This window comes from Eubalaena glacialis, chromosome 6, assembly GCF_028564815.1.
Source record: "Eubalaena glacialis isolate mEubGla1 chromosome 6, mEubGla1.1.hap2.+ XY, whole genome shotgun sequence".
In the NCBI taxonomy this organism is placed as follows: domain Eukaryota; kingdom Metazoa; phylum Chordata; class Mammalia; order Artiodactyla; family Balaenidae; genus Eubalaena; species Eubalaena glacialis.
This window is the reverse complement of record NC_083721.1, coordinates 140541923-140563321: the sequence shown is the minus strand read 5'-3', so window position 1 is coordinate 140563321 and position 21399 is coordinate 140541923. Positions and strand designations below refer to the sequence as shown.

Sequence of the window (21399 nt, the reverse complement as noted above, 5' to 3'; positions counted from 1 at the left end):
CAGATCTATGAATAGTCATGTGTTAGACCCTTGTAGTTCTGAATCCCTTTATTCTCCACAGAATTGTCACAAAGAGAGCCAGGTTTGGGGTGAAGTCTCAGGCTCCTCAGAACAGTTATCCCTAAGGCTTCTGGACCCAAGAAGCCAAATGTTAGAGACTCACTACCCAGGAAATTCTGAGGCTGAACTTTGCTGTGAGGGGCCTGTCAGGCTCTTGCCTTAGTGCCTGGGGACAATGGGGGTAGGAGTGGCCTCCACCATCTTCCTCAGTGAGACCAAGTTCTAGGGCTGGGATCCACCTTACTAAGACCAGCCTGAGAAGGAAAAGCCATGGAGAAGGCCTGAAGGTCTGGGAGTGGGTTCTGAGTCCATTTCTCCTGTTGGATGCTGATGCCCTGAAAAATATCTGGGCCCTGGAGAGGTAGGATCCTTTTGTGGGGACCACAACACTGAATCACCTCTGCATTGCCAGTTCATGCAGAGAGCACAGGAAAAACAAACTATTGTCTGCATGCATTGTGTGTCCCCGATCTGGGAACCACAATGACACAGATATCAGGCTTCTTGACGTTGTCCCACAGCTCACTGATGCTCTGGTCAATTTTTTTAGGCTTTTTCCTACTTCTGTTTCATTTTGCACAGTTTCTATTGCTATGTCTTCAATTTAATGTTTTCTTCTGCAATGTCTAAACTGCTCTTAATCCCATCCAGTGTATTTTTTATCACAGACATTGTAGTTTTCATCTCAGGAAGTTTGATTTGGGTCTTTTTGAAAAATATGTTCCATGTCTCTGATTAACATGTTCAATATTTCCTCTATTTGAACAAGTAGAATACAGTTATAATAACTTCTATGTCCTTGTCTGCTAATTTTAACATTGGTGTCATATCTGGGTTGGTTTTGATTAGTTTATTTCTCTCCTTATTATAGATCATATTTTTCTACTTCTCTGTATGCCTGGTAATTTTTATTGAATGTCAGGCATTCTGAATTTTTCCTTGTTAGGTCCTGGATAAAAAAAGCAGATACTGAGCCGAATCATTAGTTTCTGTGTGGGTATACAGAGGCTTATTTGTTTTAAATTTTTAGAAACTGCTTTTATTTTATTACTTTTGTTTCTTGATTATGTAAAGTGTTTCCATGAGTCCAAAGTCAAATTCATAAAAAGACATATTTAATGAAGACTAGTCTCTGTCCTTACCCTAATGGCTCCCTTTCCCAAAAAGGAATAATTAAAAAAAATTTTATGGCTCATTCTTTCATTTTTAAAATATATTCAAATATTTTTATTCTGAAGAAATTGGTAGCACATTACACACACTTTTGTCAGCTTCCCTTAGGAGTGTATCCTGGAGATTACTTCGTAGTTGTATATAGCAGTATACTTCATTCCTTTTCATAGCTTTCAACATTTCCTTTGTGCAGATGGACTGCTGTCTATTCAGCCTGTCCCCTAGATGGACATATGGGTTTCCCAGTCCTTCGCTGTTACAAATAGTAAATAATCTTGTGCATTCAGCATTTTTGTTTTGTTGCCAGTTTCTCTTTGAGAGAGATTTCTGTAAGTGGGATTGCTTAGTCAAAATAAAAATGCATAGTATTATTTTGGTAGACATTTCCAAATGTCATTTTGCATTCCTACCAGTAATGTATGAGAATGTTTTTTCTTCAGTTTCCCCACAGAGTACATCAAACTTTTGTATTTTATATTTTATATTATCTTTCTATGTCTGTCTGTCTATCTTTTTTGTAAATGTAGTCTTTCACTGTGGGGTCTATTTTACTTGCTTTTGGTATATTTTTTGGAATTTAGGAAGCTGTACATTAAGTACCCTACATACGAACGAGTTCCCTTCCGAGACTTTTTCGTAAGTCCAATTTGTTCCTAAGTCCAACAACGTTAACCTAAGTACCCAACTAACACAATCAGCCATATAGTACTGTACTGTAATAGGTTTATAATACTTTTCACACAAATAATACATAAAAAACTAACAAACAAAAAAGTAAAGAAAACATTTTAAATCTTACAGTATAGTACCTTGAAAAGTATGGTAGTATAGTACTGGCATACAGGGGCTGGCACCGAGTGAACAGGCAAGAAGAGTTACTGGCTGGAGGAGGGAGAGGAGGTGGGAGATGATAGAGCTGAAGGAACGGTGGGTGTTTGTATTTCGACAGCATCTTATTTCCTGAGCTCAGGCTTCTCCTTGTCAAATGTAGGTATTTAACACAAAGAACTTACTATTTGAGGCTTTCCAAGTGCTTTATGAATAAAGCTCATTCTGTCTGACTGATTGAAATAACCCTTCAGTGGAGAAATAGATAAAGCAATGGTTCTTTTCTCCTCCACTTTTCAAATCTCATTGAAGAGGTCTTAGTTATGCCTCCAACATTCCATTTCTTTAATAAAAGGTCGGTGTCAGGCAGCACTTCTGAAGGAACTGCTGATTGAAACCAACATTCCAATTTCAAAACAACAAACAAAAGCTTGCGTGTAAGGAAGGCTTGGTGACCCGCAAACAAGGGCTCCTTCCCCAAAGAGCAGCCTTTCCAAATATACATGTAAGGTTTAAGAGATCCTGTAAAGAGCCAGCCAAGCTTCCTCCTACTCAGCTGTCTCAAGGTCTGCAATCAATTAATTGTGCTTTTTTTGAGAGTCTGTGAGATGGAAGGTTCTAAGTGTCGTGAGGTACGTAAGGGAGAAAACTTACACCCTACCTAGGGAGATTGGACACCCTGAGTGTGATTCACAAGACTAGGGTGAATGCCAAGTGCTGCCCAAGTGGAGCCAATGCCCAGGAAATTCAGAGGAGGGGCCCATCTCCTCCAAAGGGATGGACAGGCCCTCGCACTGCCCAGCTGATGACTTCTCCCCCAAGTGGACCTGTTGTGTCTGTTGCCTGCCCTAGGAATGACTTTCCCCTCTCTATGAAGGCAAGGTTCAGCCCCATAGCTGTAACCCAGGTGTCAGCCAGCTTGTCCTGCCCCTCCAGTGCCTGGGCAGCTTAGGCTCAAGTCCTAAGTCCATGTCTTGTGGTAGTTCACAGCCCTTCCTGGGACATCTGCAAGTCCTTGGGTATCATGAGTATCTTCTCTCTGTTGCCTCCATTCTGTGCCATATTGGCTTAGACTGAAAATCTAGCCTCTTTATTCATTTTCCTTAACATCCTTACTCACCCAAGTCATCCATGAAGGCACTGGACCTTTTTTGATGATTTGAAAGCTAGTGGTAAAGGCTTCATATCACAAGGACTTAAGCAACTTCAAATAATCATTAGGCATCCCTGTTCTTAAAAATGTTCTTTTGCTTCCTGTTACAGGTAGACTCACTGGAAAACAGGCTCTGAGATGATTTTCCTGCAGAAAGTTTTCCTACAGGGGCCGGCTCCCTGGATCCACATGTGAGGGTGAGGGGAGGAAGCAGGACTGGACAGAGGTATAAGCTGAGCTGGGGTCAGCAAGGCCTTGTCCGGTGTATGGGGTGCGCTGAAGCTGGGATGGCCCTGCCTGCAAAGTTGTCCCACATTGGCTTGAGGGGACTCAGCTCAAGAGCCCTGTCCCCACCAGTCACCGGCTGCAGGAACACAGGGAGGGTGTGAGCCCTGACGAGGCAGCTCTTGAGCTCACCTGAGGGCAATTCCCCAAGAGGGCTGCCTGCCGGGGTGCTCCCGGCTGCTGGGGAACCCGACTTCCCTCCTGATGAGGGATCTTGAGGTACAGACCAGCGTCCACTGTGCCCCCCAGGGGTCTCCAATCCCCATTTTCTGGCATCTGTTGCTTTCCTCTCTTTCTTGGGAGCAAAATGAAATGTTCTCAGGCCAGCGCCTTAGCCTTTCCTTCTGCTTTTGGGCTTTTGCTCATTTCTGTGACCTCAGGATCTCATCTTCCCCAAAAAAGTCTTCTGTACCTGTTTTTTCTAGACACGTGTGTGTGTGTGTGTGTGTGTGTGTGTGTGTGTGTGTGTGTGTGTGTGTACCAGCTGAAGTTTAACACTCTTGTACCCTAATTCCATCTGTCCTATTTCAGTAACAGGGGGAGGTATCAGAGGTTGCCTCCAAGTCCCAGTTTCTTCACAGGTGAAAGGAAGCATCATTAGCATGGGCATCAAATAGTGCTCTACTGAGTACTCAGCGGACACCCTGCCTCCCTGCTCAAACCTCTTTCCTGACCTTCCAGTTGCCACTCTACAGCCCCGACTTATGAGCTGGTGTTTAATTGACTATGAAAGTGCTTGTTCTGTTAGATTTTTTCACAAATTTTTTTTCACAGATTTGAAATCTTACTTCCAAGCAAATGATCCTAAAGAGGCCCTGTAGCTGTTGGCAACCTCAGAACAGATGTCCAGGGTTGGGGGGTGGGGGGACACAAGTTCAAGGACTTCTGAGGCCATGTTCGTATTCATGGACCGAGGCTTCTTCAGTCTTCCCGGTGTCTCCTGGTTACTCTCCCTTGTTCAAGTTTTTTTCTTCTTAGGTCCATAAATCAAATATGTTCCATGTCTTTGATTCCCATTAAGACCATGCCTGAATTATAGTTAACTTGTAGTTTTCTTAGCTGGAGGCAATAGGCATTATTTTGAAACAACTAAGCATGCCTGTGATAAAATTAGAATGAATTAACACAGCTGTTTCTATATTATTTTGAAATATCTACAGTCTGTTCAGTGCTGAAAACCCTAAACACCACCAGGAACCACAGGTTAAGGAGAAAGTCTCATGTTTATTGCTGTATTTGTTGAGTTTTGACTCTCATCATTTTTTTTCATTCAAAAGACCCAGTTTATTTCAGTTGGCTAGATATCAATTTAAAACATTTGAGTAGACAGTGTATTACTAATTACACTCTTGAATGTCTTCAAAACACTGTACATTTATATAATCAAATTCTTTTTAAAAATGTTTTTCTTCCAGTTTTATTGAGCTATAATTGACATACAGCACTGTATAAGTTTAAGGTGTATAGCATAACAATTTGACTTACATACATCATGAAATTATGACCACAATGTTTACTGAACATCCATCACCTCTTACAGATACAAAATGAAAGAAAAAGAAAATTTTTTCTTTCCTGTGATAACTCTTAACAACTTTCATATACCACATACAGTAGTGTTAATCATATTCATCATGTTCTACATTACATCCCAGTATTTACTTATCTTATAACTGGAAGTTTGTACCTTTTGACTGCCTTCATCCAGTTCCCCCTCCCCCCACCTCGGATAATCACAAACCTGAACTCTTTTTCTCTGAGTTTGTTGAAGTATAAATGACCCACAACACTCTATTAGTTCCAGGTGCACAACATAGTGATTCGATATTTCTCTGTTACAGAATAATCACCATGATAAGTCTAGTTACCGTTTGTAGCCATACAAAGCTATTACATAGTTATTGACTACATTCCCAGTGCTGTACATTTCATCCCTGTGACTAGTCTATTTTGTAACTGGAAGTTCATACCTCTTAATCTCCCTCACTTATTTCACTCATCCCTCCCACCCCCTCCCATCTGGCAACCACTTGTTTGTGCTCTGTATCTATGAGTCTGTTTCTGTTTTGTTACATTTGTTCATTTGTTTTGTTTTTTAGATTCCACATATAAGTGAAATCACATGGTATTTGTCTTTCTTCATCTGATTTATTTCACGTAGCATGACACCCTCAAGGAAGGTCCATCCCTGTTGTTGCAAATGGCAAGATTTCATTCTTTTCTATGGCTGAGTAATATTCCATTGTATATGTATATGTGTATAAAATGTATATATACAATGTTTATATATAGTGTGTGTATATATATGTGTGTGTGTATATATATATATATACACACATCTTCTTTATCCATTCATCTATCAATGGACACTTAGGTTGCTTCCATATATTGGCTGTTATAAATAATGCTGCAGTAAACATAGGTGCATATATCTTTTCAAATTAGTGTTTTGTTTTCTCTAGGTAAATGCCCAGTAGTGAAATTACTGAATCATATGGTAGGTCTATTTTCAATTTTTTGAGGAACCTTCATACTGTTATCCATAGTGGCTGCACCAATTTACATTCCCACCAACAGTGTACGAGGGATCCCTTTTCGCCACATCCTCATCAACACTTGTTATTTCTTGTCTTTATTTTTTTTAAACAACTTTATTGGATATAATTGCTTTACAATGGTGTGTTAGTTTCTGCTTTATAACAAAGTGAATCAGCTATACATATACATATATCCCCATATCTCTTCCCTCTTGCGTCTCCCTCCCACCCTCCCTATCCCACTCGTCTAGGTGGTCACAAAGCACCGAGCTGATCTCCCTGTGCTATGTGGCTGCTTCCCACTAGCTATTTATTTTACATTTGGTAGTGTATATATGTCCATGCCACTCTCTCACTTCGTCCCATCTTACCCTTCCCTCTCCCTGTGTCCTCAAGTCCATTCTCTAGTAGGTCTGTGTCTTTATTCCCGTCCTGCCCCTAGGTTCCTCATGACCTTTATTTATTTTTTTTTTTTTTTTAGATTCCATATATATGTGTTAGCATACTGTATTTGTTTTTCTCTTTCTGACTTACTTCACTCTATATGACAGACTCTAGGTCCATCCATCTCACTACAAATAACTCAATTTCGTTTCTTTTTATGGCTGAGTAATGTTCCATTGTATATATGTGCCATATCTTCTTTATCCATTCATCTGTCCATGGACACTTAGGTTGCTTCCACGTCCTGGCTATTGTAAATAGAGCTGCAAGGAACATTGTGGTACATGACTCTTTTTGAATTATGGTTTTCTCAGGGTATATGCCCAGTAGTGGGATTGCTAGGTCTTATGGTATTTCTATTTTTAGTTTTTTAAGGAACCTCCATACTGTTCTCCATAGTGGCTGTATCAATTTACATTCCCACCAACAGTGCAAGAGGGTTCCCTTTTCTCCACACCCTCTCCAGGATTTACTGTTTGTAGATTTTTTGATGATGGCCATTCTGACTGGTGTGAGGTGATACCTCACTGTAGTTTTGATTTGCATTTCTCTGATGATTAGTGATTTTGAGCATCCTTTCATGTGTTTGTTGGCAACCTGTATGTCTTCTTTGGAGAAATGTCTATTTAGGTCTTCTGCCCATTTTTGGATTGGGTTGTTTGTTTTTTTGATATTGAGCTGGATGAGCTGCTTGTAAATTTTGGAGATTAATCCTTTGTAGGTTGCTTCATTTGCAAATATTTTCTCCCATTCTGAGGGTTGTCTTTTCATCTTATTTATGGTTTCCTTTGCTGTGCAAAAGCTATTAAGTTTCATTAGGTCCCATTTGTTTATTTTTGTCTTTATTTCCATTTCTCTAGGAGGGGGGTCAAAAAGGATCTTGCTGTGATTATTGTCATAGAGTGTTCTGCCTATGTTTTCCTGTAAGAGTTTGATAGTGTCTGGCCTTACATTTAGGTCCTTAATCCATTTTGAGTTTATTTTTGTATAAGGTGTTAGGGAGTGTTCTAATTTCATTCTTTTACATGTAGCTGTCCAGTTTTTCCAGAAGCACTTATTGAAGAGGCTGTCTTTTCTCCACTGTATATTCTTGCCTCCTTTATCAAAGATAAGGTGACCATATGTGCGTGGGTTTATCTATGGGCTTTCTATCCTGTTCCATTGATTTATATTTCTGTTTTTGTGCCAGTACCATACTGTCTTGATTACTATAGCTTTGTAGTATAGTCTGAAGTCAGGGAGCCTGATTCCTCCAGCTCCATTTTTCTTTCTCAAGATTGCTTTGGCTATTCAGGGTCTTTTGTGTTTCCGTACAAATTGTGAAATTTTTTGTTCTAGTTCTGTGAAAAATGCCATTGCTAGCTTGACAGGGATTGCATTGAATCTGTGGATTGCTTTGGGTGGTATAGTCATTTTCACAATGTTGATTCTTCCAATCCAAGAACATGGTATATCTCTCCATCTATTTTTATCATCTTTAATTTCTTTCATCAGTGTCTTATAATTTTCTGCATACAGGTCTTTTGTCTCCTTAGGTAGGTTTATTCCTAGGTATTTTATTCTTTTTGTTGCAATGGTAAATGAGAGTGTTTCCTTAATTTCTCTTTCAGATTTTTCATCACTAGTGTGTAGGAATGCAAGAGATTTCTGTGCATTAATTTTGTATCCTGCTACTTTACCAAATTCATTGATTAGCTCTAGTAGTTTTCTGGGGGCATCTTTAGGATTGTCTATGTGCAGTATCATGTCATCTGCATACAGTGGCAGCTTTACTTCTTCTTTTCTGATTTGGATTCCTTTTATTTCTCTTTTCTCTCTGATTGCTGTAGCTAAAACTTCCAATACTATGTTGAATAATAGTGGTGACAGTGAGTAACCTTGTCTTGTTCCTGATCTTAGTGGAAATGGTTTCAGTTTTTCACCATTGAGGATGATGTTGGCTGTGGGTTTGTCCTATATGGCCTTTATTATGTTGAGCTAAGTTCCCTCTCTGCCTACTTTCTGAAGGGTTTTTATCATAAATGGGTGTTGAATTTTGTCGAAAGCTTTCTCTGCATCTATTGAGATGATCATATGGTTTTTCTCCTTCAATTTGTTAATAAGGTGTATCACATTGATTTGTGTATATTGAAGAATCCTTGCATTCCTGAGATAAACCCCACTTGATCATGGTGTATGATCCTTTTAATGTGCTGTTGGATTATTTTTGCTAATATTTTGTTGAGAATTTTTGCATCTATGTTCATCAGTGGTATTGGCCTGTAGTTTTCTTTGTGACATCTTTGTCTGGTTTTGGTATCAGGGTGATGGTGGGCTCGTAGAATGAGTTTGGGAGTGTTCCTCCCTCTGCTATATTTTGGAAGAATTTGAGAAGGATAGGTGTTAGCTCGTCTCTAAATGTTTGATAGAATTCGCCTGTGAAGCCTTCTGGCCCTGGGCTTTTGTTTGTTGGAAGATTTTTAATCACAGTTTCAATTTCAGTGATTGTGATTGGTCTGTTCATATTTTCTATTTCTTCCTGGTTCAATCTCAGAAGGTTGTGCATTTCTAAGAATTTGTCCATTTCTTCCAGGTTGTCCATTTTATTGGCATAGAGTTGTTTGTAGTAATCTCTCATGATCCTTTGTATTTCTGCAGTGTCAGTTGTTACTTCTTCTTTTTCATTTCGAATTCTACTGATTTGAGTTTTCTCCCTTTTTTTCTTGATGAGTCTGGCTAATGGTTTATCAATTTTGTTTATCTTCCCAAAGAACCAGATTCTAGTTTTATTGATCTTTGGTATCGTTTCCTTCATTTCTTTTTCATTTATTTCTCATCTGATCTTTATGATTTCTTTCCTTCTGCTAACTTTGAGATTTTTTTGTTCTTCTTTCTCTAATTGCTTTAGGTGTAGGGTTAGGTTGTTTATTTGAGATGTTTCTTGTTTCTTAAGGTGGCATTGTGTTGCTATAAACTTCCCTCTTAGAACTGCTTTTGCTGCATTCCATAGGTTTTGGGTTGTCGCGTTTTCATTGTCATTTGTTTCTAGGTATTTTTTGATTTCCTCTTTGATTTCTTCAGTGATCTGTTGGTTATGAAGTAGTGTATTGTTTAGCATCCATGTGTTTGTATTTTTTACAGATTTTTTTCCTGTAATTGATATCTCGTCTCATAGCATTGTGGTCAGAAAAGATACTTGATATGACTTCAATTTTCTTAAATTTACCAAGGCTTGATTTGTGACCCAAGATACGATCTATCCTGGAGAATGTTCCATGAGCACTTGAGAAGAAAGTTTATTCTGTTGTTTTTGGATGGAATGTCCTATAAATACCAATTAAGTCCATCTTGTTTAATGTATCATTTAAATCTTCTTTAAATGAAGCTTTAGAGTGTTTCCTTGTTTATTTTCATTGTGGATGAGATGATCTGTCCATTGGTGAAAGTGGGGTGTTAAAGTCCCCTACTATGATCATGTTACTGTTCATTTCCCCTTTTATGGCTGTTAGTATTTGCTTTATGTATTGAGGTGCTCCTATGTTGGGTGCATAAATATTTACAATTATTATATCTTCTTCTTGGATTGATCCCTTGATCATTATGTAGTGTCCTTCTTTGTCTCTTGTAATAGTCTTTGTTTTAAAGTCTATTTTGGCTGATATGAGAACTGCTACTCCAGCTTTCTTCTGATTTCCATTTGCGTGGAATATCTTTTTCCATCCCCTCACTTTCAGTCTTTATGGGTCCCTGGGTTTGAAGTGGGTCTCTTGTTGACAGCATATATATGGGTCTTGTTTTTGTATCCATTCAGCCAGTCTATGTCTTTTGGTTGGAGCATTTAATCCATTTACATTTAAGGTAATTATCAATATGTATGTTCCTATTCCCATTATCTTAATTGGTTTGGGTTTGTTATTGTAGGTCTTTTCCTTCTCTTGTGTTTCCTGCCTAGAGAAGTTCCTTTAACATTTGCTGTAGAGCTGGTTTGGTGGTGCTGAATTCTCTTAGCTTTTGCTTGTCTGTAAAGGTTTTAATTTCTCCGGCAAATCTGAATGAGATCCTTATGGGTTAGAGTTATCTTGGTTGTAGGTTTTTCCCTTTCATCACTTTAAATATGTCCTGCCACTCCCTTCTGGCTTGCAGAGTTGCTGCTGAAAGATCAGCTCTTAACCTTATGGGAATTCCCTTGTATGTTATTTGTTGTTTTTCCCTAGCTGGTTTTAATATTTTTTCTTTGTGTTTAATTTTTGATAGTTTGATTAATATGTGTCTTGGCATGTTTCTCCTTGGATTTATCCTGTATGGGACTCTCTGTGCTTCCTGGACTTGATGAACTATTTCTTTTCACATAGTAGGGAAGTTTTCAACTATAATCTCTTCAAATATTTCCTCAGTCCCTTTCTTTTTCTCTTCTTCTTCTGAGACCCCTATAATTCGAATGTTGGTGCATTTAATGTTGTCCCAGAGGTCTCTGAGACTGTTCTCAATTATTTTCATTCTTTTTTCTTTATTCTGGTCTGCAGTAGTTTTTTCCACTATTTTATCTTCCAGGTCACTTATCCATTCTTCTGCCTCGGTTATTCTGCTATTGATCCCTTCTAGAGAATTTTTAATTTCATTTATTGTGTTGCTCATCATTGTTTGTTTGCTCTTTAGTTCTTCTAGGTCCTTGTTAAACGTTTCTTGTATTTTCTCCATTCTATTTCCAAGATTTTGGATCATCTTTACTATCATTATTCTGAATTCTTTTTCACGTAGACTGCCTATTTTTTCTTCATTTGTTAGGTCTGGTGGGTTTTTACCTTGCTACTTCGTCTGCTGTGTGTTTCTCTGTCTTCTCACTTTGCTTAGCTTACTGTGTTTGGGGTCTCCTTTTCAGAGGCTTCAGGTTCGTAGTTCCCGTTGTTTTTGGTGTCTTCCCCCAGTGGCTAAGGTTGGTTCAGTGTGTTGTGTAGGCTTCCTGTTGGAGGGAACTAGTGCTTGTGTTCTGGTGGATGTGGCTGGATTTTGTCGTTCTGGTGGATGTGGCTGGATTTTGTCTTTCTGGTGGGCAGGTCCACATCTGGTGGTGTGTTTTGGGGTGTCTGTGAACTTAGTATGATTTTAGGCAGCCTCTCTGCTAATGGGTGGGGTTGTGTTCCTGTCTTGCTAGTTGTTTGCCATAGGGTGTCCAGCACTGTAGCTTGCTGGTCATTGAGTGGAGCTGGGTCTTGGCGTTGAGTTGGATATATCTGGGAGATTTTCACCGTTTGATATTACATGGAGCTGGGAGGTCTCTGGTGGACCATTGTCCTGAACTTGGCACTCCCACCTCAAAGGCACAGCCCTGATGCTTGGCCAGAGCACCAAGAGCTTGTCATCCACATGGTTCAGAATAAAAGGGAGAAAAAAAGAAAGAAAGAAAGGAAAAGATTAAATAAAATTAAATAAAATAATTAAAATAAAAAATAAAAAATAATTTTTGAAAAAAAAATTTTAAAGTAATTTACAAAAAAGAAAGGAAGAAAGAAGAGAGCAACCAAACCAAAAAACAAATCCACCAATGATAATAAGTGCTAAAAACTATACTAAAAAGAAAAACAAAAACAAAAACGGACAGACAGAACCCTAGGACAAATAGTAAAAGCAAAGCTATACAGACAAAATCACACACAGAAGCATACACATACACACTCACAAAAAGAGAAAAAGGGAAAAGTATATATATTTCATTGCTCCCAAAGTCCACCACCTCAATTTGGGATGATTCGTTTTCTATTCAGGTATTCCAGAGATGCAGGGTACATCAAGTTGACTGTGGAGATTTAATCCGAGGCTCCTGAGGCTGCTGGGAGAGATTTCCCTTTCTCTTCTTTGTTCGCACAGCTCCTGGTGTTCATCTTTGGATTTGGACCCACTGCTGTGTGTAGGTCGCCTGAGGGCATCTGTTCTTCTCTCAGACAGGACGGGGTTAAAGGAGCAGCTGATTCAGGGGTCTGGCTCACTCAGGCCGAGGGGATGGAGGGGTATGGAGTGCGGGGCCAGCCTGCGGCGGCAGAGGCCATCGTGACTTTGCGACAGCCTGAGGCGCGCCTTGTGTTCTCCCGGGGAAGTTGTCCCTGGATCACGGGACCCTGGCAGTCGTGGGCTGCACAGGCTCCCGGGAGGGGAGGTGTGGATAGTGACCTGTGCTTGCACACAGGCTTCTTGTTGGCTGCAGCAGCAGCAGCCTTAGCGTCTCATGCCCATTTCTGGGGTCTGTGCTTATAGCCGCTGCTCGCGCCCATCTCTGGAGCTCCTTTAAGCGGTGCTCTTAATCCCCTCTCCTCGCGCACCTCGAAACAAAGAGGCAAGAAAAAGTCTCTTGCCTCTTCGGCAGCTCCAGACTCCCTCCCGGCTAGCTGTGGTGCACTAGCCCGCGTCAGGCTGTGTTCACGCCACCAACCCCAGTCCTCTCCCTGGGATCCAACCGAAGCCCGACCCTCAGCTCCCAGCCCCCGCCCGCCCTGACGGGTGAGCAAACAAGCCTCTCGGGCTGGTGCGTGCTGATCGGCACCGATCCTCCATGTGGGAATCTCTCTGCTTTGCCCTCCGCATCCCTGTTGCTGCGTTCTCCTCCGTGGCTCCGAAGCTCCCCCCTCTGCGCCACCCGCAGTCTCCACCCGCGAAGGGGCTTCCTAGTGTGTGGAAACCTTTTCTCCTTCACAGCTCCCTCCCATGGTGCAGGCCCCGTCCCTATTCTTTTGCCTCTGTTTTTTCTTTTTTCTTTTGCCCTACCCAGGTACGTGGGGAGTTTCTTGCCTTTTGGGAGGTCTGAGGTCTTCTGCCAGCGTTCAGTAGGTGTTCTGTAGGGGTTGTTCCACATGTAGATGTATTTCTGATGTATTTGTGGGGAGGAAGGTGATCTCCACATCTTACTCTTCTGCCATCTTGAAGCTCCTTTCTTTTCTTTTTGATAATAGCCATTCTGACAGGTGTGAGGTGATATTGTGGTTTTGAATTGCATTTCCCTGATGATTAGTGATGTTGAGCATCTTTTCATGTGTCTGTTGGCCATCTGTATGTCGTCTTTAGAAAACTGTCTATTCAGGTTCTCTGCCCATTTCTTAATCAGGTTGTTTGCTTTTTGATATTGAGGTGTATGAGTTCTTTGTATATTTTGGATATTAACCTCTTACTGGATATGTGATTTTTCACATATCTTCTCCCATTCAGTAGATGGTCTTTTGGTTTTGTTGATGGTTTCCTTCCTTCACTGTGCAAAAGCTTTTTAGTTTCATGTAATCCCATTTGTCTATTTTTGCTTTTGTTTCCCTTGCCTGAGAGAAGATCTAAAAAAAAAAATTGCTAAGATCAATGTCAAAGAAAAACTGCCTATGTTTCTTCTAGAAGTTTTATGATTTCAGGTCTCCTGTTTAAATCTTTAATCCATTTTGAGTTTATTTTTGTATATAGTACGAGAAAGCAGTCCAATTTGACTCTTTTGCATGTAGCTGTTCAGTTTTCCCAGAATCATCTACTGAAGATGATGTCTTTTCTCTATTGTGTACTCTTGCCTCCTTTGTTGTAGATTAGTTGACCACATAAGTGTAGGTTCATTTCTAGGCTCTCCATTTTATTTCATTGATCAATGTGTCTGTTTTCATGCCAGTACCATACTGTTTTGATTATTACAGCTTTGTAGTATAGTTTGAAATCATGGAGCATGATGCCTCCAGCTTTGCTCTTTTTTCTCAAGATTGTTTTGGCTATTTGGGATCTTTTGTGTTTCCATACAAGTTTTTTAATTATTTGTTCTAGTTCTTTGAAAACTGCCATTGGTATTATAATAGGGATTGCATTGAATCTATAAATTGCCTTGGGTAGTGTGATTATTTTAAAAATAGTAATTAATCCATGGGCACAGTTATCTTTTCAACTCATCAACCAGGTCTCTCCACAGACTAATCATGCTAGACACAGGAATAGATTTTCTCAAGCACATCAGAGGTGTCTCAGCCTCTCTGTTTTGCAGTGCTGATTATGCCATGGCTTTGGAGCCCTGCTCTAATGCTCGGTTACAGAGCCAGCCTGGACAGCAACATGGGCAGGAAGCTGAGCTCATGTGGTCCTGTCTTACTCTTGTCAAACTGTGCAGCTTCATCAATGTCAGGGCAGAAATGAGACTGACAAAAGGAATTTCAGGCAAGGCAGGGTACCTCTGCCTTTGCATTATCTCACAAGAGGAAAGAAGAAAGGATTATTTTCTAGTGTATTTTTTCAACAGCAGTGTTCCAATCCCAGGAAATTATGATGTACATCATGGAGAAGAGCAGAGAACTGGCTGAGATTTGAGGGGAGCAGGGCAGGTGAGAGAATGCAGCTTACAGAGGTGTAGGCTGCTGCTCAGGCACAGGCCTCTGTCTCCCTTGTCTCTTGCTCAAGTCATTGGTCCTGGACAATTGTCCATTAGAGTCCTGGGCCCAGGGTTGTCCCCTGCTGCTGCAGTGCTGCCAAACTCTCTGGAACTCCACCAGGCCCTTGATGCAGAAGCCTCAGGACAGCTTGTAATCATGCACCCAGATTTCCACAAGTCTGCCCAACTCTATGAGATCAGAGGACTCCTCAGAGGGGAAATTAAAATCTTCTCCACTTATCTTCTAATCCTACACCTCCTCTTTTGCCTTTTGGGAGGTCTGAGGTCTTCTGCCAGCGTTCAGTAGGTGTTCTATAGGAGCAGTTCCACATGTAGATGTATTTCTGATGTATCTGTGGGGAGGAAGGTGATCTCTGTGTCTTACTCTTCTGCCATCTTGAAGCTCCCCCTCTACACCTCCTATTTTGGAATCAAGTTCCAGTCCCAGTTCACATCAAATTCCAAGAAATATGGACCCAACCCTCAATAAGCAATGTTAGTCCTTACTGCCTTCAGTAGAATTTACTGAGCCCCTGCTGTTTGCAGAGAATAATGGAGTGAAGAGAGAAATAGGAGACACAGTCTTTGCCTCTGAGAGACTGAAATTTTACTTAAAACTTTATTTATTCACTAACTCTTTGTCAAAGGGGTCTGAAAATCGAGTTACCAGTTGATACATATGAATAGCATGTTTTGCTGATCAGAGCTTACCTCTTACACCCGAGAGAAGTTTATTTAATTCATTATTACATCAAATGCAATATACAATAAGCCTAATAAAATAATATGTATAGAAAATGAAGATCAGAGAGAAGTGAGGGGTAGTCAATGTATGACCATAGCTGCTGTGGCTGAGTGTACGGTATGGCTCTGAGCTTCCAGGAAGCCAAGTGAAAACAGAGAAACATGATAGAGTTACTAGTTCTCATTATCAAGAATGTGACTGTTACTGGTTCCTCAGGGAAGACAGAGCTTTTGTCTCCATATAGAGCATACTGAGTGAAGTCACATCCTCAACAATCCTGCAGGAAATACAGATGTGAAGTTCATAAACATGGCTTCTTTGGTGATAAAAAGCTGTCCTATGATGAACTAGACCACATAGTCTTCTAGGGGGTCTAACTGTATTCAAAAGTAAGACTAGGAGTACCTAGAGAATTTACAATCTGTCGATTTTAATTAGAATTAAATGTTTCCTTCTTACTTTTCTTATTAAAAATATGTGACCCTTGAAGAAGGGTTAAGAGCAAAACTGAAGGCAGATTTTGATTTGAGGTCTCTGAGGAATAAATGACAGGGATGCCCTTGGCTGATTTGATGAGTATGTTTCCCTCCTGCCATGCATTAATTAACTAACTGTGTTTTGACTTTCTATTTTTATGGTCAATTCCTAATCAAGGAGTGCTAAAGTACAATCACTATTATAGATGTTCTAAGAAAAGCAGGACACAGAATAACATCCATCAGTAACTCGATGTGGAGCCTCATCAGCCTTCAGGAAGGGGTTCTGCTGTGTTGGTTTGCCAATGTTCAGGCCTTATCCATGTAAGACTTATCATACATATACATATACACGTATATATGTGTATATACATATACGTGTATATGTATATATATGTGTATATATATTATCCGTAATAGCCAAGAAAGTCTTGATATATTAAAGCATGGAGGGGTTTCTTAACTCAGAAATGTCTAAAGACATCTCACATATTTGCGGAACGTGATCAACTTTACCTTTACCTTTGGCATGTGAACAATTTATTAATGCAGAAATCTGATGGCTAAATGAAAGGGTGCAGAGGACAAGATGGAGTGAGCACAGTAAATTTCCACCTCCTTCCCTAGGACTTGGCGATTACCTTTTTACAGCATGACTTGTCCAGTCTGGTCTAGATTTTTCTCCTTGTATGGTACATGTTTTGCTGGTGGTCTTCTGCATGTCCCACACTGTTCTGGACTGAGATGATGTATTCTTTGTATCAGGGCCCTTTTATAATTTGTAAAAGTATATATTTGCACCTAAGGATTGGTAAGATTCAATTTAAGTGCAGTCACTATTGGCTAGTTTTTGTAACTCTGCCCTCTCTAATGCACTCTGTAAAACGCTAGGTGCTACTTAATTCCTCCAGAATGCTTTGTGCTATTTGCTTGACCTGTATCTCTCCAGAATATCAGGACTCTTAGTCTCTGTGTGAATATTTTGCCTGCCATGGTACTGGGAAAGACATATGAAAAGTCACTGGTATACATTCTTTCCCAATTGAGTCTTTGGGAAAACCAAAGCAACACAAAGTTGGTCTCTGAAACTGTTGCTTGGATTACTTTAAAAAGTCATAAATGAGTCATTTCCTAGTTGAGATGCAGGCTAACATTGATCTCCCACAATCAGAAGCATGGACACCATGATGCTGGCTGTGAGACCCCATCAAACAAAGGAGGAAGACCAGGAAAGTGTTCTCATTAAACACACCTCCCAGAAAATGAGGTTTCATTACCCCCCAAATCATACCAAGATTCTTTTAGACTAGGTTATTTGGGTACAAGACAAGTGCTGTGTAATTTGTGTGTGTGTGTGTGTGTGTGTGTGTGTGACACGACTATCTGCCTAAGTGGAAGGATGAGTGGTGAGTAAATTAACTTAGGAGGTGAGTCTTTGGCCAGACAGCCTAAAGAGCATTATAAAGAAAACTCCCCTCATGTTCAGAAATGTGAGGGTGAAACAGTATATTTTGAAAGGCAGATATGATTATATGACTTCCTTATTGCATTTTGTCCATGGAAAAAAGATACAGAGAAGATTTAGACAGGATTCTTTGGTTCCTCGGCACAAAGATTAGGTACTCAATAAGTAACTAAAGGATGAGTGGATGAATGAATGAAATAGGGAGGCATCAAACAAATGGGTTTCTTCCTTATGGCATCCCCAAGTGTCCAAAAGATTGCTCACTCATCTCTAATAATCCCCTAGATGGAATGTGATTACACTTAAGGAAAATGGGCTTTAAGGGCGGTTTTCAGACAACCAGAGGTTTGTTTTCTCTGGATAATACTTAGGGCTGCAGTAAGGAGCAGGGCTTTCATGTGAGGCTTGATGTGGGGTGTTCATAGGAGACAGTGGGGCCTCAAAGATGAATTCTCAGGACTAGATGGGGAGAGATTTCATAGACGAATTCACTGATGAACAATTTAGCTATTACCTTCTAAAGATTGTATTGTCTTTAATCTCTTGCATCTCAGTGTTTTTTTTTTTTAATTTTTAACTTTTACTTTGTACATGACAACTACCGTTTCAAACTTAAAAGTGAAAAGCAATGTCAGAGGCTCTGGCATTTGCACGTTTTGAGTGTCAGCTGCAGCGGGATGTTTCTTGGCTGCTTCTGAACATCAGTAGAAGGAAGTACAGTCTGTATCTGTGCAGAAAAAATGACAAATACAGAAAATACAGGAGTTGTGTAACAACATAATGGGGCATCTCAAGCAGTTTGTATCTTCCAAACTGTCGGAGAAACCAGAAATGGATTCACCGGCTGCTGGCGTGGAGCGGCGTCAGCCTGACATTCACAGGGATGGGAGGTAAGTTCTCCCACTCACCTGTCTCCCTCTGACACCCCCTGCAGGCGGAGCCTAGTAGGGAGCAGCTGGCAAAGCGAAAATATGGTCAGCAGAGTCGGGTTCAGCATCCTAATGCAGAGAAGGGAAGAGTGGGTTTGGAGCTGAGGCAGTAGCTTTGTAACTGCACAGGCTTGCCAGCCCACCCACGTCAAAAGCGTCCTTGGAGCAGACCTGGGTTATGTGCTTCTTGCTGCTCCATGAAACCTGAGCAGTTCCTTCAGCATCCTTGGTGGAAAAGAGCCTTGACATTCAGTGGTCCTGGGACAGGCCTTTCTCTAAGCTCCCCCTTCATATTTCTTTTAAGTCATCCATATAAAGGCGTAAAGACCTATATGGCTTTCTATGTGTGTATATGTAAAGATAACTCTCAAAAAGCTGTTTGTTTTTCACACTGAGGGTCAGAGGTTGCCAGTTTCTCTGGTATTGTTCATGTTCCTTATAGAAATATTTTGCAATAATAATGGTAAAACTTTTTATTTTTTTTGGTCAAGAAATGACTAGTATGTGTGTACACACGCATATATTTATCACCATTTCTTTCATTTTTTCTTATTTTTAGGGTAGAAAAAGATGTTGAGCACTATAAAAACCTCATTAAGAAAATCCTAGTAGGGACTTCCCTGGTGGCGCAGTGGTTAAGAATCCACCTGCCAATGCAGGGGACACAGGTTCGAGCCCTGGTCCGGGAAGATCCCAAAGCCGTGGAGCAACTAAGCCCGTTCGCCACAACTACTGAGCCTGCGTTCTTAAGAGCCCGTGAGCCACAACTACTGAAGCCCGTGCGCCTAGAGCCTGTGCTCCACGATAAAAAAAGCCACCGCAGTGAGAAGCCCGCTCACCGCAATGAAGAGTAGCCCCTGCTCGCCGCAACTAGAGAAAGCCCATGCGCAACAACGAAGACCCAATGCAGCCAAAAATAAATAAATAAAATAAATAAATTTATTAAAAAAAAAAAAAAGAAAATCATAGTAGGGACTTCCCTGGTGGTCCAGTGGTTAAGACTTCACCTTCCAATGCAGGGGGTGCTGGTGCAGGGGATCCCTGGTTGGGGAGCTAAGATCCCACATGGCTCATGGCCAAAAAACCAAAACATAAAACAGAAGCAATATTGCAACAAATTCAATAAAGACTTAAAAGTAAAGTGGTCCACATTAAAAAAAAAAAAAGAAAATCATAGATCATAGGATATGTTGAACACATATCAACATTTTAAATGTTGTATTCGGTGTCATGAAATTATAGAAAAATAAGAGTTTCAATTATCTGTAAAATGAGCCTATATTGATATATTTATTTGCATCTGGGTTTTGGCAACATCAGATATGCTACTTCTCTCAGAAGCCTGGAAAATTTACCTTTGGGAATTTGAAACGATAACAGGAATTTAGAGAGATATTTTCTTCTAAATGTTATCTCCCATGGACTAATACTTTTGATACTGTGGTCTGCTCTGTGAGTAAGGAGCTAAATTAAACTAATGAAATCCTAAGCGTCACACACACACACAAAAGCTGTTTGTTTTCTTTCTTACACCAGGTAGACAATCGTTTTGTGGTTATTATAAACATAGAGTTCAAACATCCTAATTTCTTGAAAAAGGAAAGAAACATTTTGCCTCTCTGATTTTCTACTCAAATAGAACTTTTTAATGCAAATGAAAGCATGAATCAAGCATAAAACAACCTAATTGCTAACCATCATATATTTTAATGATCCCTAATTAGAACAAAATTTAAAGTGAATACAAGCACATTAGAAATTTTTCTCATGGATCCTTAATTTGTATCTATCACTCAGAAAGCTGACCCTGCATATCCCCTGGGCTTTAGAGGAATACAACATTCACTCACATCAAACCTATTTCTTAAATGCAAACACCTTTCTATGTATAAACACAGAGGATACATTGAAGAGCTTCATCAGGTGACAGAGTTCTTAAGACCTGTGCTTGTCTGAGTCTTGACATCTTGATTATGTTTTGAAAAGGAGAACCAGCATCAACTAGTTTTCCTAAGGCTTCAACCTGGAGCTCTTGTTTGTATAGTGATTGTGCGTGTGTGTGTGTTCTTGGGTATCATCTGGGCTCCTTATCTTTGGGCAGGAGCTGAGAGAGGGAACAGCTAGCCTGCCAGCATCATGCACTTGTCTGGCTTGGATCAGAGAGGTGAAAAATGTTCCTGTCAACTGCAGCTTGTGAATTTTTGTAGCGTTTAAACTTCTCTTGATTTGCAAGGACTGATGGTAGAGAAATGATCACACAGGAAGAATTAAATATAAAAGCATCCTGGTTCCTAAACAGACATTAACATCCTTAGCTTTGCCGGATGTAACGCTTCAGAAAATATCTAGGTGGAACACGGGGAGGTTGTAGAGGAGCTTTCAAGTGGTTTAATCCCAAAGGAAGTTGCAGTGCTGTAAAGCCCAACTGAAACTACACACGTTAATGCTGGGCCTTCGGGCGGTGGCTCCATTTTGTTCTTCTCATCCGATAAAGAAAGTAATGGGTGGGGCCTCTATCCCTCCAGGTGCAGGCTGTGGGCACCCTCGACTGAACCAAAGGCAGTTAATTGTCACAAACCTGGGACAGTGTCAGCGATACCAGGTATTACACGAATCAAGGAAATATTGAAGGACTCTGTGTGACAGAAGTTATCATTGACTTTTGGAGATGAAGCAAATAAAATATGATCTGATTTAAAAGTAAGGGTTCCTGTAAGAGCGGGGAAAGTAAGCATAGGTTTAATGCAACATTGTTTGGTCCTTGTGCTGCTGTGGGCCAGGCTGGATCTGGTGGTTGAAGCAGCAGTGACAGACTGATCCAGCTCGTTATTTTATCACCTTGTAATATTTGCAGGGGGCGTTCCTGGCTCTAAACAGTAATGCTCACCTGCTCCCCACTGCTGATGCTTCTGCTTGTTGTTTCTGGCAGGGAGCTTTGTCAACTAAGTCCT

At 40.4% G+C, this 21399-nt stretch overlaps 1 protein-coding gene across 1 annotated transcript in view; it reads left to right on the top strand.

Moving 5' to 3' along the window:
- The window catches only part of NEK11 (NIMA related kinase 11), a 283096-nt gene that overhangs the window by 239314 nt on the left and 22383 nt on the right, over window positions 1-21399 (top strand). The gene's annotated exons all lie outside the window — the stretch shown is intronic.